Below are 16,529 nucleotides of genomic sequence, written 5' to 3'. Positions count from 1 at the left end.
TTTAAAGACGCACATTTCTGCCCCCCCAAAAATGGGCATTTCAAATGAGAAATGAGTCCAATGAACAAAATAGGGTGAATAAGTATGTATTTCAGGGGTGAGTTAGCAGGTTATTGGGGAAGTATGTCCTGATAATTTTGGAGGTTGCAGGGGCCACTACACCATTCAAAATAGGCAGGCTTTAGCATATGCAGTTAGGCCCCGTAGGATGATTTTAGCTAAAAAGTGCCCCAAACACTCAAACGGGCTTGTATCTGGGAAGGGAAAATATGGGAAACATGACTTAGACACCAAATGATACACTGTTTGCCATGTTTCCAAATTTTTATGCACAGTGGTTACAGCATGAAGCGAATGCATGTGAATATACAAAGGTGCATTGCATTAAACAAGTCCACTGAGTGTCCCAAAATGGCCTACCTGCCTGCTTTCATCCATCAATTGTTCTAAATTGTTCATTACCCAATGAGCTGAGGTGGAGTCTTAGCCAGTGGTACCATCAGGGAGGTGTGTAAAGCACGGTACTTCTTGACTTTCACGGCGCCACTAGAAATCGCGGTCATCGCGGGCATTGAATGCACTAAAAAATCGGGTGCGACGCGATGCCCGCGATGCCCGCGATTTCCCATAGGGACCAATGTTAAATTTCTCAATGGACACGATTTTCTGTTCAATGCCTCAATTGACACGATTTTTCCATAGGAAACAATGTTAAATGGCCCACAGAGGCCAAATAGGCACCCTAAAGTGTGAAATGGCCCCCACAATTGTTAACGCCACCCCACGATCAACGTCAACCCGAAGCGTGGCGAGCGCAGCGAGCCCGCGAGGGGCGGCGGTACGCGTCCTCCGACCTTTTCATGCCCTACTATCCACTAGGGCGTGGAGTGAGAATAGAATAGTGTGGCGAGCGCAGCGAGCCACCGAGCCCGAAGCGTGGCGAGCGCAGCGAGCCCCGCGAGGGGACGCGGATACCTTCACAGGTAAACGCGTCCCTTCGCGGGCTTCACAGGTATCCGCGTCCCCTCGCGGGGCTCGCTGCGCTCGCCACGCTTCGGGCTCGGTGGCTCGCTGCGCTCGCCACACTATTCTATTCTCACTCCACGCCCTAGTGGATAGTAGGGCATGAAAAGGTCGGAGGACGCGTACCGCCGCCCCTCGCGGGCTCGCTGCGCTCGCCACGCTTCGGGTTGACGTTGATCGTGGGGTGGCGTTAACAACTTGAGGGTGCCTATTTGGCCTCTGTGGGCCATTTAACATTGTTTCCTATGGAAAAATCGTGTCAATTGAGGCATTGAACAGAAAATCGTGTCCATTGAGAAATTTAACATTGGTCCCTATGGGAAATCGCGGGCATCGCGGGCATCGCGTCGCACCCAATTTTTTAATGCATTCAATGCCCGCGATGACCACGATATCCTATCTGTCCTAATCTACTGGCGCCGTGAAAGTAAAGAAGTACCTAAAGCACTTTAGGCTAGACAGCCAATCAGCTGCCAGCTTCCATCTGTCAATCAAATACAGCAGCCAATCAGAAAGCTGCCCATTGATTAGCAGGCCCTTTATGACATCACAGAAAGACCCTCAGAACTACCTGTGCATGTCTAATGGCTGGCTGTCAGTTGGGCGGGTGGGTGGCAGAGGGAGGGGATGTCTGTCTCGTTTCTCCCTAAAATTGCGTTTTTTCTGCGTTTACGGGAAAAGTTGAGGTCCGACGCGCAAAAGTGGGGTATCGTAGAAATCACCTTTTAAAGACGCACATTTCTGCCCCCCCAAAAATGGGCATTTCAAATGAGAAATGAGTCCAATGAACAAAATAGGGTGAATAAGTATGTATTTCAGGGGTGAGTTAGCAGGTTATTGGGGAAGTAAGTCCTGATATTTTTGGAGGTTGCAGGGGCCACTACACCATTCAAAATAGGCAGGCTTTAGCATATGCAGTTAGGCCCCGTAGGTTGATTTTAGCTAAAAAGTGCCCCAAACACTCAAACGGGCTTGTATCTGGGAAGGGAAAATATGGGAAACATGACTTAGACAGCAAATGATACACTGTATGCCATGTTTCCAAATTTTTATGCACAGTGGTTACAGCATGAAGCGAATGCATGTGAATATACAAAGGTGCATTTCATTAAACAAGTCCAATGAGCATCCCAAAATGGCCGGCCTGCCTGCTTTCATCCATCAATTGTTCTAAATTTTTCATTTCCCAACGAGCTGAGGTGGAGTCTTAGCCAGTGGTACCATCAGGGAGGTGTGTAAAGCACTTTAGGCTAGACAGCCAATCAGCTGCCAGCTTCCATTCTTCAATCAAATACAGCAGCCAATCAGAAAGCTGCCCATTAATCAGTAGGCCCTTTATGACATCACAGACAGACCCTCAGAACTATCTGTGCATGTCTAATGGCGGGCTGTCAGTTGGGCGGGTGGGTGGCAGAGGGAGGGGATGTCTGTCTCATTTCTCCTGAAAATTGCGCTTTTTCTGCGTTTACGGGAAAAGTTGAGGTCCGACGCGCAAAAGTGGGGTATCGTAGAAATCACCTTTTAAAGACGCACATTTCTGCCCCCCCAAAAATGGCATTTCAAATGAGAAATGAGTCCAATGAACAAAATAGGGTGAATAAGTATGTATTTCAGGGGTGAGTTAGAAGGTTATTGGGGAAGTATGTCCTGATATTTTTGGAGGTTGCAGGGGCCACTACACCATTCAAAATAGGCAGGCTTTAGCATATGCAGTTAGGCCCCGTAGGATGATTTTAGCTAAAAAGTGCCTCAAACACTCAAACGGGCTTGTATCTGGGAAGGGAAAATATGGGAAACATGACTTAGACAGCAAATGATACACTGTTTGTCATGTTTCCAAATTTTTATGCACAGTGGTTACAGCATGAAGCGAATGCATGTGAATATACAAAGGTGCATTGCATTAAACAAGTCCACTGAGTGTCCCAAAATGGCCTACCTGCCTGCTTTCATCCATCAATTGTTCTAAATTTTTCATTACCCAATGAGCTGAGGTGGAGTCTTAGCCAGTGGTACCATCAGGGAGGTGTGTAAAGCACTTTAGGCTAGACAGCCAATCAGCTGCCAGCTTCCATCTGTCAATCAAATACAGCTGCCAATCAGAAAGCTGCCCATTGATCAGCAGGCCCTTTATGACATCACAGAAAGACCCTCAGAACTATCTGTGCATGTCTAATGGCTGGCTGTCAGTTGGGCGGGTGGGTGGCAGAGGGAGGGGATGTCTGTCTCGTTTCTCCATAAAATTGCGGTTTTTCTGCGTTCACGGGAAAAGTTGAGGTCCGACGCGCAAAAGTGGGGTATCGTAGAAATCACCTTTTAAAGACGCACATTTCTGCCCCCCCAAAAATGGGCATTTTAAATGAGAAATGAGTCCAATGAACAAAATAGGGTGAATAAGTATGTATTTCAGGGGTGAGTTAGCAGGTTATTGCGGAAGTAAGTCCTGATATTTTTGGAGGTTGCAGGGGCCACTACACCATTCAAAATAGGCAGGCTTTAGCATATGCAGTTAGGCCCCGTAGGTTGATTTTAGCTAAAAAGTGCCCCAAACACTCAAATGGGCTTGTATCTGGGAAGGGAAAAAATGGGAAACATGACTTAGACACCAAATGATACACTGTTTGCCATGTTTCCAAATTTTTATGCACAGCAGTTACAGCATGAAGCGAATGCATGTGAATATACAAAGGTGCATTGCATTAAACAAGTCCACTGAGTGTCCCAAAATGGCCTACCTGCCTGCTTTCATCCATCAATTGTTCTAAATTTTTCATTACCCAATGAGCTGAGGTGGAGTCTTAGCCAGTGGTACCATCAGGGAGGTGTGTAAAGCACTTTAGGCTAGACAGCCAATCAGCTGCCAGCTTCCATCTGTCAATCAAATACAGCTGCCAATCAGAAAGCTGCCCATTGATCAGCAGGCCCTTTATGACATCACAGAAAGACCCTCAGAACTATCTGTGCATGTCTAATGGCTGGCTGTCAGTTGGGCGGGTGGGTGGCAGAGGGAGGGGATGTCTGTCTCGTTTCTCCCTAAAATTACGGTTTTTCTGCGTTTACGGGAAAAGTTGAGGTCCGACGCGCAAAAGTGGGGTATCGTAGAAATCACCTTTTAAAGACGCACATTTCTGCCCCCCCCAAAAATGGGCATTTTAAATGAGAAATGAGTCCAATGAACAAAATACGGTGAATAAGTATGTATTTCAGGGGTGAGTTAGCAGGTTATTGCGGAAGTAAGTCCTGATATTTTTGGAGGTTGCAGGGGCCACTACACCATTCAAAATAGGCAGGCTTTAGCATATGCAGTTAGGCCCCGTAGGTTGATTTTAGCTAAAAAGTGCCCCAAACACTCAAACGGGCTTGTATCTGGGAAGGGAAAATATGGGAAACATGACTTAGACATCAAATGATACACTGTATGCCATATTTCCAAATTTTTATGCACAGTGGTTACAGCATGAAGCGAATGCATGTGAATATACAAAGGTGCATTGCATTAAACAAGTCCAATGAGCGTCCCAAAATGGCCGGCCTGCCTGCATTCATCCATCAATTGTTCTAAATTTTTCATTACCCAATGAGCTGAGGTGGAGTCTTAGCCAGTGGTACCATCAGGGAGGTGTGTAAAGCACTTTAGGCTAGACAGCCAATCAGCTGCCAGCTTCCATCTGTCAATCAAATACAGCAGCCAATCAGAAAGCTGCCCATTGATCAGCAGGCCCTTTATGACATCACAAACAGACCCTCAGAACTATCTGTGCATGTCTAATGGCTGGCTGTCAGTTGGGTGGGTGGGTGGCAGAGGGAGGGGATGTCTGTCTCGTTTCTCCTGAAAATTGCGCTTTTTCTGCGTTTACGGGAAAAGTTGAGGTCCGACGCGCAAAAGTGGGGTATCGTAGAAATCAGCTTTTAAAGACGCACATTTCTGACCCCCCAAAAATGGGCATTTCAAATGAGTAATGAGTCCAATGAACAAAATAGGGTTAATAAGTATGTATTTCAGGGGTGAGTTAGCAGGTTATTGGGGAAGTAAGTCCTGATATTTTTGGAGGTTGCAGGGGCCACTACACCATTTAAAATAGGCAGGTTTTAGCATATGCAGTTAGGCCCTGTAGGATGATTTTAGCTAAAAAGTGCCCCAAACACTCAAATGGGCTTGTATCTGGGAAGGGAAAAAATGGGAAACATGACTTAGACACCAAATGATACACTGTTTGCCATGTTTCCAAATTTTTATGCACAGCAGTTACAGCATGAAGCGAATGCATGTTAATATACAAAGGTGCATTTCATTAAACAAGTCCAATGAGCATCCCAAAATGGCCGGCCTGCCTGCTTTCATCCATCAATTGTTCTAAATTTTTCATTTCCCAACGAGCTGAGGTGGAGTCTTAGCCAGTGGTACCATCAGGGAGGTGTGTAAAGCACTTTAGGCTAGACAGCCAATCAGCTGCCAGCTTCCATCTGTCAATCAAATACAGCAGCCAATCAGAAAGCTGCCCATTGATCAGCAGGCCCTTTATGACATCACAGACAGACCCTCAGAACTATCTGTGCATGTCTAATGGCGGGCTGTCAGTTGGGCAGGTGGGTGGCAGAGGGAGGGGATGTCTGTCTCGTTTCTCCCTAAAATTGCGGTTTTTCTGCGTTTACGGGAAAAGTTGAGGTCCGACGCGCAAAAGTGGGGTATCGTAGAAATCACCTTTTAAAGACGCACATTTCTGGCCCCTCAAAAATGGGCATTTCAAATGAGAAATGAGTCCAATGAACAAAATAGGGTGAATAAGTATGTATTTCAGGGGTGAGTTAGCAGGTTATTGGGGAAGTAAGTCCTGATATTTTTGGAGGTTGCAGGGGCCACTACACCATTCAAAATAGGCAGGCTTTAACATATGCAGTTAGGCCCCGTAGGATGATATTAGCTAAAAAGTGCCCCAAACACTCAAACGGGCTTGCATCTGGGAAGGGAAAATATGGGAAACATGACTTAGACACCAAAATATACACTATATGCCATGTTTCCAAATTTTTATCCACAGTGGTTACAGCATGAAGCGAATGCATGTGAATATACAAAGGTGCATTGCATTAAACAAGTCCACTGAGTGTCCCAAAATTGCCGGCCTGCCTGCTTTCATCCATCAATTGTTCTAAATTTTTCATTACCCAATGAGCTGAGGTGGAGTCTTAGCCACTGGTACCATCAGGGAGGTGTGTAAAGCACTTTAGGCTAGACAGCCAATCAGCTGCCAGCTTCCATCTGTCAATCAAATACAGCAACCAATCAGAAAGCTGCCCATTGATCAGCAGGCCCTTTATGACATCACAGACATACCCTCAGAACTATCTGTGCATGTCTAATGGCTGGCTGTCAGTTGGGCGGGTGGGTGGCAGAGGGAGGGGATGTCTGTCTCGTTTCTCCTGAAAATTGCAGTTTTTCTGCGTTTACGGGAAAAGTTGAGGTCCGACGCGCAAAAGTGGGGTATCGTAGAAATCACCTTTTAAAGTCGCACATTTCCGGCCCCCCAAAAATGGGCATTTCAAATGAGAAATGAGTCCAATGAACAAAATAGGGTTAATAAGTATGTATTTCAGGGGTGAGTTAGCAGGTTATTGGGGAAGTAAGTCCTGATATTTTTGGAGGTTGCAGGGGCCACTACACCATTTACAATAGGCAGGTTTTAGCATATGCAGTTAGGCCCTGTAGGATGATTTTAGCTAAAAAGTGCCCCAAACACTCAAACGGGCTTGTATCTGGGAAGGGAAAATATGGGAAACATGACTTAGACAGCAAATGATACACTGTTTGCCATGTATCCAAATTTTTATGCACAGTGGTTACAGCATGAAGCGAATGCATGTGAATATACAAAGGTGCATTGCATTAAACATGTCCACTGAGTGTCCCAAAATGGCCGGCCTGCCTGCTTTCATCCATCAATTGTTCTAAATTTTTCATTACCCAATGAGCTGAGGTGGAGTCTTAGCCAGTGGTACCATCAGGGAGGTGTGTAAAGCACTTTAGGCTAGACAGCCAATCAGCTGCCAGCTTCCATCTGTCAATCAAATACAGCAGCCAATCAGAAAGCTGCCCATTGATCAGCAGGCCCTTTATGACATCACAGAAAGACCCTCAGAACTATCTGTGCATGTCTAATGGCTGGCTGTCAGTTGGGTGGGTGGGTGGCAGAGGGAGGGGATGTCTGTCTCGTTTCTCCTGAAAATTGCGCTTTTTCTGCATTTACGGGAAAAGTTGAGGTCCGACGCGCAAAACTGGGGTATCGTAGAAATCACCTTTTAAAGACGCACATTTCTACCCCCCCAAAAATGGGCATTTCAAATGAGAAATGAGTCCAATGAACAAAATAGGGTGAATAAGTATGTATTTCAGGGGTGAGTTAGCAGGTTATTGGGGAAGTAAGTCCTGATATTTTTGGAGGTTGCAGGGGCCACTACACCATTCAAAATAGGCAGGCTTTAGCATATGCAGTTAGGCCCCGTAGGATGATTTTAGCTAAAAAGTTCCCCAAACACTCAAACGGGCTTGTATCTGGGAAGGGAAAATATGGGAAACATGACTTAGACAGCAAATGATACACTGTTTGCCATGTTTCCAAATTTTTATGCACAGTGGTTACAGCATGAAGCGAATGCATGTGAATATACAAAGGTGCATTGCATTAAACATGTCCACTGAGTGTCCCAAAATGGCCGGCCTGCCTGCTTTCATCCATCAATTGTTCTAAATTTTTCATTACCCAATGAGCTGAGGTGGAGTCTTAGCCAGTGGTACCATCAGGGAGGTGTGTAAAGCACTTTAGGCTAGACAGCCAATCAGCTGCCAGCTTCCATCTGTCAATCAAATACAGCAGCCAATCAGAAAGCTGCCCATTGATCAGCAGGCCCTTTATGACATCACAGACATACCCTCAGAACTATCTGTGCATGTCTAATGGCTGGCTGTCAGTTGGGCGGGTGGGTGGCAGAGGGAGGGGATGTCTGTCTCGTTTCTCCTGAAAATTGCAGTTTTTCTGCGTTTACGGGAAAAGTTGAGGTCCGACGCGCAAAAGTGGGGTATCGTAGAAATCACCTTTTAAAGTCGCACATTTCCGGCCCCCCAAAAATGGGCATTTCAAATGAGAAATGAGTCCAATGAACAAAATAGGGTTAATAAGTATGTATTTCAGGGGTGAGTTAGCAGGTTATTGGGGAAGTAAGTCCTGATATTTTTGGAGGTTGCAGGGGCCACTACACCATTTACAATAGGCAGGTTTTAGCATATGCAGTTAGGCCCTGTAGGATGATTTTAGCTAAAAAGTGCCCCAAACACTCAAACGGGCTTGTATCTGGGAAGGGAAAATATGGGAAACATGACTTAGACAGCAAATGATACACTGTTTGCCATGTATCCAAATTTTTATGCACAGTGGTTACAGCATGAAGCGAATGCATGTGAATATACAAAGGTGCATTGCATTAAACATGTCCACTGAGTGTCCCAAAATGGCCGGCCTGCCTGCTTTCATCCATCAATTGTTCTAAATTTTTCATTACCCAATGAGCTGAGGTGGAGTCTTAGCCAGTGGTACCATCAGGGAGGTGTGTAAAGCACTTTAGGCTAGACAGCCAATCAGCTGCCAGCTTCCATCTGTCAATCAAATACAGCAGCCAATCAGAAAGCTGCCCATTGATCAGCAGGCCCTTTATGACATCACAGAAAGACCCTCAGAACTATCTGTGCATGTCTAATGGCTGGCTGTCAGTTGGGTGGGTGGGTGGCAGAGGGAGGGGATGTCTGTCTCGTTTCTCCTGAAAATTGCGCTTTTTCTGCATTTACGGGAAAAGTTGAGGTCCGACGCGCAAAACTGGGGTATCGTAGAAATCACCTTTTAAAGACGCACATTTCTACCCCCCCAAAAATGGGCATTTCAAATGAGAAATGAGTCCAATGAACAAAATAGGGTGAATAAGTATGTATTTCAGGGGTGAGTTAGCAGGTTATTGGGGAAGTAAGTCCTGATATTTTTGGAGGTTGCAGGGGCCACTACACCATTCAAAATAGGCAGGCTTTAGCATATGCAGTTAGGCCCCGTAGGATGATTTTAGCTAAAAAGTTCCCCAAACACTCAAACGGGCTTGTATCTGGGAAGGGAAAATATGGGAAACATGACTTAGACAGCAAATGATACACTGTTTGCCATGTTTCCAAATTTTTATGCACAGTGGTTACAGCATGAAGCGAATGCATGTGAATATACAAAGGTGCATTGCATTAAACATGTCCACTGAGTGTCCCAAAATGGCCGGCCTGCCTGCTTTCATCCATCAATTGTTCTAAATTTTTCATTACCCAATGAGCTGAGGTGGAGTCTTAGCCAGTGGTACCATCAGGGAGGTGTGTAAAGCACTTTAGGCTAGACAGCCAATCAGCTGCCAGCTTCCATCTGTCAATCAAATACAGCAGCCAATCAGAAAGCTGCCCATTGATCAGCAGGCCCTTTATGACATCACAAACAGACCCTCAGAACTATCTGTGCATGTCTAATGGCTGGCTGTCAGTTGGGTGGGTGGGTGGCAGAGGGAGGGGATGTCTGTCTCGTTTCTCCTGAAAATTGCGCTTTTTCTGCATTTACGGGAAAAGTTGAGGTCCGACGCGCAAAACTGGGGTATCGTAGAAATCACCTTTTAAAGACGCACATTTCTACCCCCCCAAAAATGGGCATTTCAAATGAGAAATGAGTCCAATGAACAAAATAGGGTGAATAAGTATGTATTTCAGGGGTGAGTTAGCAGGTTATTGGGGAAGTAAGTCCTGATATTTTTGGAGGTTGCAGGGGCCACTACACCATTCAAAATAGGCAGGCTTTAGCATATGCAGTTAGGCCCCGTAGGATGATTTTAGCTAAAAAGTTCCCCAAACACTCAAACGGGCTTGTATCTGGGAAGGGAAAATATGGGAAACATGACTTAGACAGCAAATGATACACTGTTTGCCATGTTTCCAAATTTTTATGCACAGTGGTTACAGCATGAAGCGAATGCATGTGAATATACAAAGGTGCATTGCATTAAACATGTCCACTGAGTGTCCCAAAATGGCCGGCCTGCCTGCTTTCATCCATCAATTGTTCTAAATTTTTCATTACCCAATGAGCTGAGGTGGAGTCTTAGCCAGTGGTACCATCAGGGAGGTGTGTAAAGCACTTTAGGCTAGACAGCCAATCAGCTGCCAGCTTCCATCTGTCAATCAAATACAGCAGCCAATCAGAAAGCTGCCCATTGATCAGCAGGCCCTTTATGACATCACAAACAGACCCTCAGAACTATCTGTGCATGTCTAATGGCTGGCTGTCAGTTGGGTGGGTGGGTGGCAGAGGGAGGGGATGTCTGTCTCGTTTCTCCTGAAAATTGCGCTTTTTCTGCGTTTACGGGAAAAGTTGAGGTCCGACGCGCAAAAGTGGGGTATCGTAGAAATCAGCTTTTAAAGACGCACATTTCTGACCCCCCAAAAATGGGCATTTCAAATGAGAAATGAGTCCAATGAACAAAATAGGGTTAATAAGTATGTATTTCAGGGGTGAGTTAGCAGGTTATTGGGGAAGTAAGTCCTGATATTTTTGGAGGTTGCAGGGGCCACTACACCATTTAAAATAGGCAGGTTTTAGCATATGCAGTTAGGCCCTGTAGGATGATTTTAGCTAAAAAGTGCCCCAAACACTCAAATGGGCTTGTATCTGGGAAGGGAAAAAATGGGAAACATGACTTAGACACCAAATGATACACTGTTTGCCATGTTTCCAAATTTTTATGCACAGCGGTTACAGCATGAAGCGAATGCATGTTAATATACAAAGGTGCATTTCATTAAACAAGTCCAATGAGCATCCCAAAATGGCCGGCCTGCCTGCTTTCATCCATCAATTGTTCTAAATTTTTCATTTCCCAACGAGCTGAGGTGGAGTCTTAGCCAGTGGTACCATCAGGGAGGTGTGTAAAGCACTTTAGGCTAGACAGCCAATCAGCTGCCAGCTTCCATCTGTCAATCAAATACAGCAGCCAATCAGAAAGCTGCCCATTGATCAGCAGGCCCTTTATGACATCACAGACAGACCCTCAGAACTATCTGTGCATGTCTAATGGCGGGCTGTCAGTTGGGCGGGTGGGTGGCAGAGGGAGGGGATGTCTGTCTCGTTTCTCCCTAAAATTGCGTTTTTTCTGCGTTTACGGGAAAAGTTGAGGTCCGACGCGCAAAAGTGGGGTATCGTAGAAATCACCTTTTAAAGACGCACATTTCTGGGCCCCCCAAAAATGGGCATTTCAAATGAGAAATGAGTCCAATGAACAAAATAGGGTGAATAAGTATGTATTTCAGGGGTGAGTTAGCAGGTTATTGGGGAAGTAAGTCCTGATATTTTTGGAGGTTGCAGGGGCCACTACACCATTCAAAATAGGCAGGCTTTAACATATGCAGTTAGGCCCCGTAGGATGATATTAGCTAAAAGGTGCCCCAAACACTCAAACGGGCTTGCATCTGGGAAGGGAAAATATGGGAAACATGACTTAGACACCAAAAGATACACTATATGCCATGTTTCCAAATTTTTATGCACAGTGGTTACAGCATGAAGCGAATGCATGTGAATATACAAAGGTGCATTGCATTAAACAAGTCCACTGAGTGTCCCAAAATTGCCGGCCTGCCTGCTTTCATCCATCAATTGTTCTAAATTTTTCAATACCCAATGAGCTGAGGTGGAGTCTTAGCCACTGGTACCATCAGGGAGGTGTGTAAAGCACTTTAGGCTAGACAGCCAATCAGCTGCCAGCTTCCATCTGTCAATCAAATACAGCAACCAATCAGAAAGCTGCCCATTGATCAGCAGGCCCTTTATGACATCACAGACATACCCTCAGAACTATCTGTGCATGTCTAATGGCTGGCTGTCAGTTGGGCGGGTGGGTGGCAGAGGGAGGGGATGTCTGTCTCGTTTCTCCTGAAAATTGCAGTTTTTCTGCGTTTACGGGAAAAGTTGAGGTCCGACGCGCAAAAGTGGGGTATCGTAGAAATCACCTTTTAAAGTCGCACATTTCCAGCCCCCCAAAAATGGGCATTTCAAATGAGAAATGAGTCCAATGAACAAAATAGGGTTAATAAGTATGTATTTCAGGGGTGAGTTAGCAGGTTATTGGGGAAGTAAGTCCTGATATTTTTGGAGGTTGCAGGGGCCACTACACCATTTAAAATAGGCAGGTTTTAGCATATGCAGTTAGGCCCTGTAGGATGATTTTAGCTAAAAAGTGCCCCAAACACTCAAACGGGCTTGTATCTGGGAAGGGAAAATATGAGAAACATGACTTAGACAGCAAATGATACACTGTTTGCCATGTTTCCAAATTTTTATGCACAGTGGTTACAGCATGAAGCGAATGCATGTGAATATACAAAGGTGCATTGCATTAAACATGTCCACTGAGTGTCCCAAAATGGCCGGCCTGCCTGCTTTCATCCATCAATTGTTCTAAATTTTTCATTACCCAATGAGCTGAGGTGGAGTCTTAGCCAGTGGTACCATCAGGGAGGTGTGTAAAGCACTTTAGGCTAGACAGCCAATCAGCTGCCAGCTTCCATCTGTCAATCAAATACAGCAGCCAATCAGAAAGCTGCCCATTGATCAGCAGGCCCTTTATGACATCACAGAAAGACCCTCAGAACTATCTGTGCATGTCTAATGGCTGGCTGTCAGTTGGGTGGGTGGGTGGCAGAGGGAGGGGATGTCTGTCTCGTTTCTCCTGAAAATTGCGCTTTTTCTGCGTTTACGGGAAAAGTTGAGGTCCGACGCGCAAAACTGGGGTATCGTAGAAATCACCTTTTAAAGACGCACATTTCTGCCCCCCCCAAAAATGGGCATTTCAAATGAGAAATGAGTCCAATGAACAAAATAGGGTTAATAAGTATGTATTTCAGGGGTGAGTTAGCAGGTTATTGGGGAAGTAAGTCCTGATATTTTTGGAGGTTGCAGGGTCCACTACACCATTTACAATAGGCAGGTTTTAGCATATGCAGTTAGGCCCTGTAGGATGATTTTAGCTAAAAAGTGCCCCAAACACTCAAACGGGCTTGTATCTGGGAAGGGAAAATATGGGAAACATGACTTAGACAGCAAATGATACACTGTTTGCCATGTATCCAAATTTTTATGCACAGTGGTTACAGCATGAAGCGAATGCATGTGAATATACAAAGGTGCATTGCATTAAACATGTCCACTGAGTGTCCCAAAATGGCCGGCCTGCCTGCTTTCATCCATCAATTGTTCTAAATTTTTCATTACCCAATGAGCTGAGGTGGAGTCTTAGCCAGTGGTACCATCAGGGAGGTGTGTAAAGCACTTTAGGCTAGACAGCCAATCAGCTGCCAGCTTCCATCTGTCAATCAAATACAGCAGCCAATCAGAAAGCTGCCCATTGATCAGCAGGCCCTTTATGACATCACAAACAGACCCTCAGAACTATCTGTGCATGTCTAATGGCTGGCTGTCAGTTGGGTGGGTGGGTGGCAGAGGGAGGGGATGTCTGTCTCGTTTCTCCTGAAAATTGCGCTTTTTCTGCGTTTACGGGAAAAGTTGAGGTCCGACGCGCAAAAGTGGGGTATCGTAGAAATCAGCTTTTAAAGACGCACATTTCTGACCCCCCAAAAATGGGCATTTCAAATGAGAAATGAGTCCAATGAACAAAATAGGGTTAATAAGTATGTATTTCAGGGGTGAGTTAGCAGGTTATTGGGGAAGTAAGTCCTGATATTTTTGGAGGTTGCAGGGGCCACTACACCATTTAAAATAGGCAGGTTTTAGCATATGCAGTTAGGCCCTGTAGGATGATTTTAGCTAAAAAGTGCCCCAAACACTCAAATGGGCTTGTATCTGGGAAGGGAAAAAATGGGAAACATGACTTAGACACCAAATGATACACTGTTTGCCATGTTTCCAAATTTTTATGCACAGCGGTTACAGCATGAAGCGAATGCATGTTAATATACAAAGGTGCATTTCATTAAACAAGTCCAATGAGCATCCCAAAATGGCCGGCCTGCCTGCTTTCATCCATCAATTGTTCTAAATTTTTCATTTCCCAACGAGCTGAGGTGGAGTCTTAGCCAGTGGTACCATCAGGGAGGTGTGTAAAGCACTTTAGGCTAGACAGCCAATCAGCTGCCAGCTTCCATCTGTCAATCAAATACAGCAGCCAATCAGAAAGCTGCCCATTGATCAGCAGGCCCTTTATGACATCACAGACAGACCCTCAGAACTATCTGTGCATGTCTAATGGCGGGCTGTCAGTTGGGCGGGTGGGTGGCAGAGGGAGGGGATGTCTGTCTCGTTTCTCCCTAAAATTGCGGTTTTTCTGCGTTTACGGGAAAAGTTGAGGTCCGACGCGCAAAAGTGGGGTATCGTAGAAATCACCTTTTAAAGACGCACATTTCTGGGCCCCCCAAAAATGGGCATTTCAAATGAGAAATGAGTCCAATGAACAAAATAGGGTGAATAAGTATGTATTTCAGGGGTGAGTTAGCAGGTTATTGGGGAAGTAAGTCCTGATATTTTTGGAGGTTGCAGGGGCCACTACACCATTCAAAATAGGCAGGCTTTAACATATGCAGTTAGGCCCCGTAGGATGATATTAGCTAAAAGGTGCCCCAAACACTCAAACGGGCTTGCATCTGGGAAGGGAAAATATGGGAAACATGACTTAGACACCAAAAGATACACTATATGCCATGTTTCCAAATTTTTATGCACAGTGGTTACAGCATGAAGCGAATGCATGTGAATATACAAAGGTGCATTGCATTAAACAAGTCCACTGAGTGTCCCAAAATTGCCGGCCTGCCTGCTTTCATCCATCAATTGTTCTAAATTTTTCAATACCCAATGAGCTGAGGTGGAGTCTTAGCCACTGGTACCATCAGGGAGGTGTGTAAAGCACTTTAGGCTAGACAGCCAATCAGCTGCCAGCTTCCATCTGTCAATCAAATACAGCAACTAATCAGAAAGCTGCCCATTGATCAGCAGGCCCTTTATGACATCACAGACATACCCTCAGAACTATCTGTGCATGTCTAATGGCTGGCTGTCAGTTGGGCGGGTGGGTGGCAGAGGGAGGGGATGTCTGTCTCGTTTCTCCTGAAAATTGCAGTTTTTCTGCGTTTACGGGAAAAGTTGAGGTCCGACGCGCAAAAGTGGGGTATCGTAGAAATCACCTTTTAAAGTCGCACATTTCCAGCCCCCCAAAAATGGGCATTTCAAATGAGAAATGAGTCCAATGAACAAAATAGGGTTAATAAGTATGTATTTCAGGGGTGAGTTAGCAGGTTATTGGGGAAGTAAGTCCTGATATTTTTGGAGGTTGCAGGGGCCACTACACCATTTAAAATAGGCAGGTTTTAGCATATGCAGTTAGGCCCTGTAGGATGATTTTAGCTAAAAAGTGCCCCAAACACTCAAACGGGCTTGTATCTGGGAAGGGAAAATATGAGAAACATGACTTAGACAGCAAATGATACACTGTTTGCCATGTTTCCAAATTTTTATGCACAGTGGTTACAGCATGAAGCGAATGCATGTGAATATACAAAGGTGCATTGCATTAAACATGTCCACTGAGTGTCCCAAAATGGCCGGCCTGCCTGCTTTCATCCATCAATTGTTCTAAATTTTTCATTACCCAATGAGCTGAGGTGGAGTCTTAGCCAGTGGTACCATCAGGGAGGTGTGTAAAGCACTTTAGGCTAGACAGCCAATCAGCTGCCAGCTTCCATCTGTCAATCAAATACAGCAGCCAATCAGAAAGCTGCCCATTGATCAGCAGGCCCTTTATGACATCACAGAAAGACCCTCAGAACTATCTGTGCATGTCTAATGGCTGGCTGTCAGTTGGGTGGGTGGGTGGCAGAGGGAGGGGATGTCTGTCTCGTTTCTCCTGAAAATTGCGCTTTTTCTGCGTTTACGGGAAAAGTTGAGGTCCGACGCGCAAAACTGGGGTATCGTAGAAATCACCTTTTAAAGACGCACATTTCTGCCCCCCCCAAAAATGGGCATTTCAAATGAGAAATGAGTCCAATGAACAAAATAGGGTTAATAAGTATGTATTTCAGGGGTGAGTTAGCAGGTTATTGGGGAAGTAAGTCCTGATATTTTTGGAGGTTGCAGGGGCCACTACACCATTTACAATAGGCAGGTTTTAGCATATGCAGTTAGGCCCTGTAGGATGATTTTAGCTAAAAAGTGCCCCAAACACTCAAACGGGCTTGTATCTGGGAAGGGAAAATATGGGAAACATGACTTAGACAGCAAATGATACACTGTTTGCCATGTATCCAAATTTTTATGCACAGTGGTTACAGCATGAAGCGAATGCATGTGAATATACAAAGGTGCATTGCATTAAACATGTCCACTGAGTGTCCCAAAATGGCCGGCCTGCCTGCTTTCATCCATCAATTGTTCTAA

Source organism: Crinia signifera, chromosome 5 (genome assembly GCF_055691185.1).
Source record: "Crinia signifera chromosome 5, ASM5569118v1, whole genome shotgun sequence".
Taxonomy (NCBI): Eukaryota; Metazoa; Chordata; class Amphibia; order Anura; family Myobatrachidae; genus Crinia; species Crinia signifera.
This window is presented reverse-complemented; position numbering follows the sequence as displayed.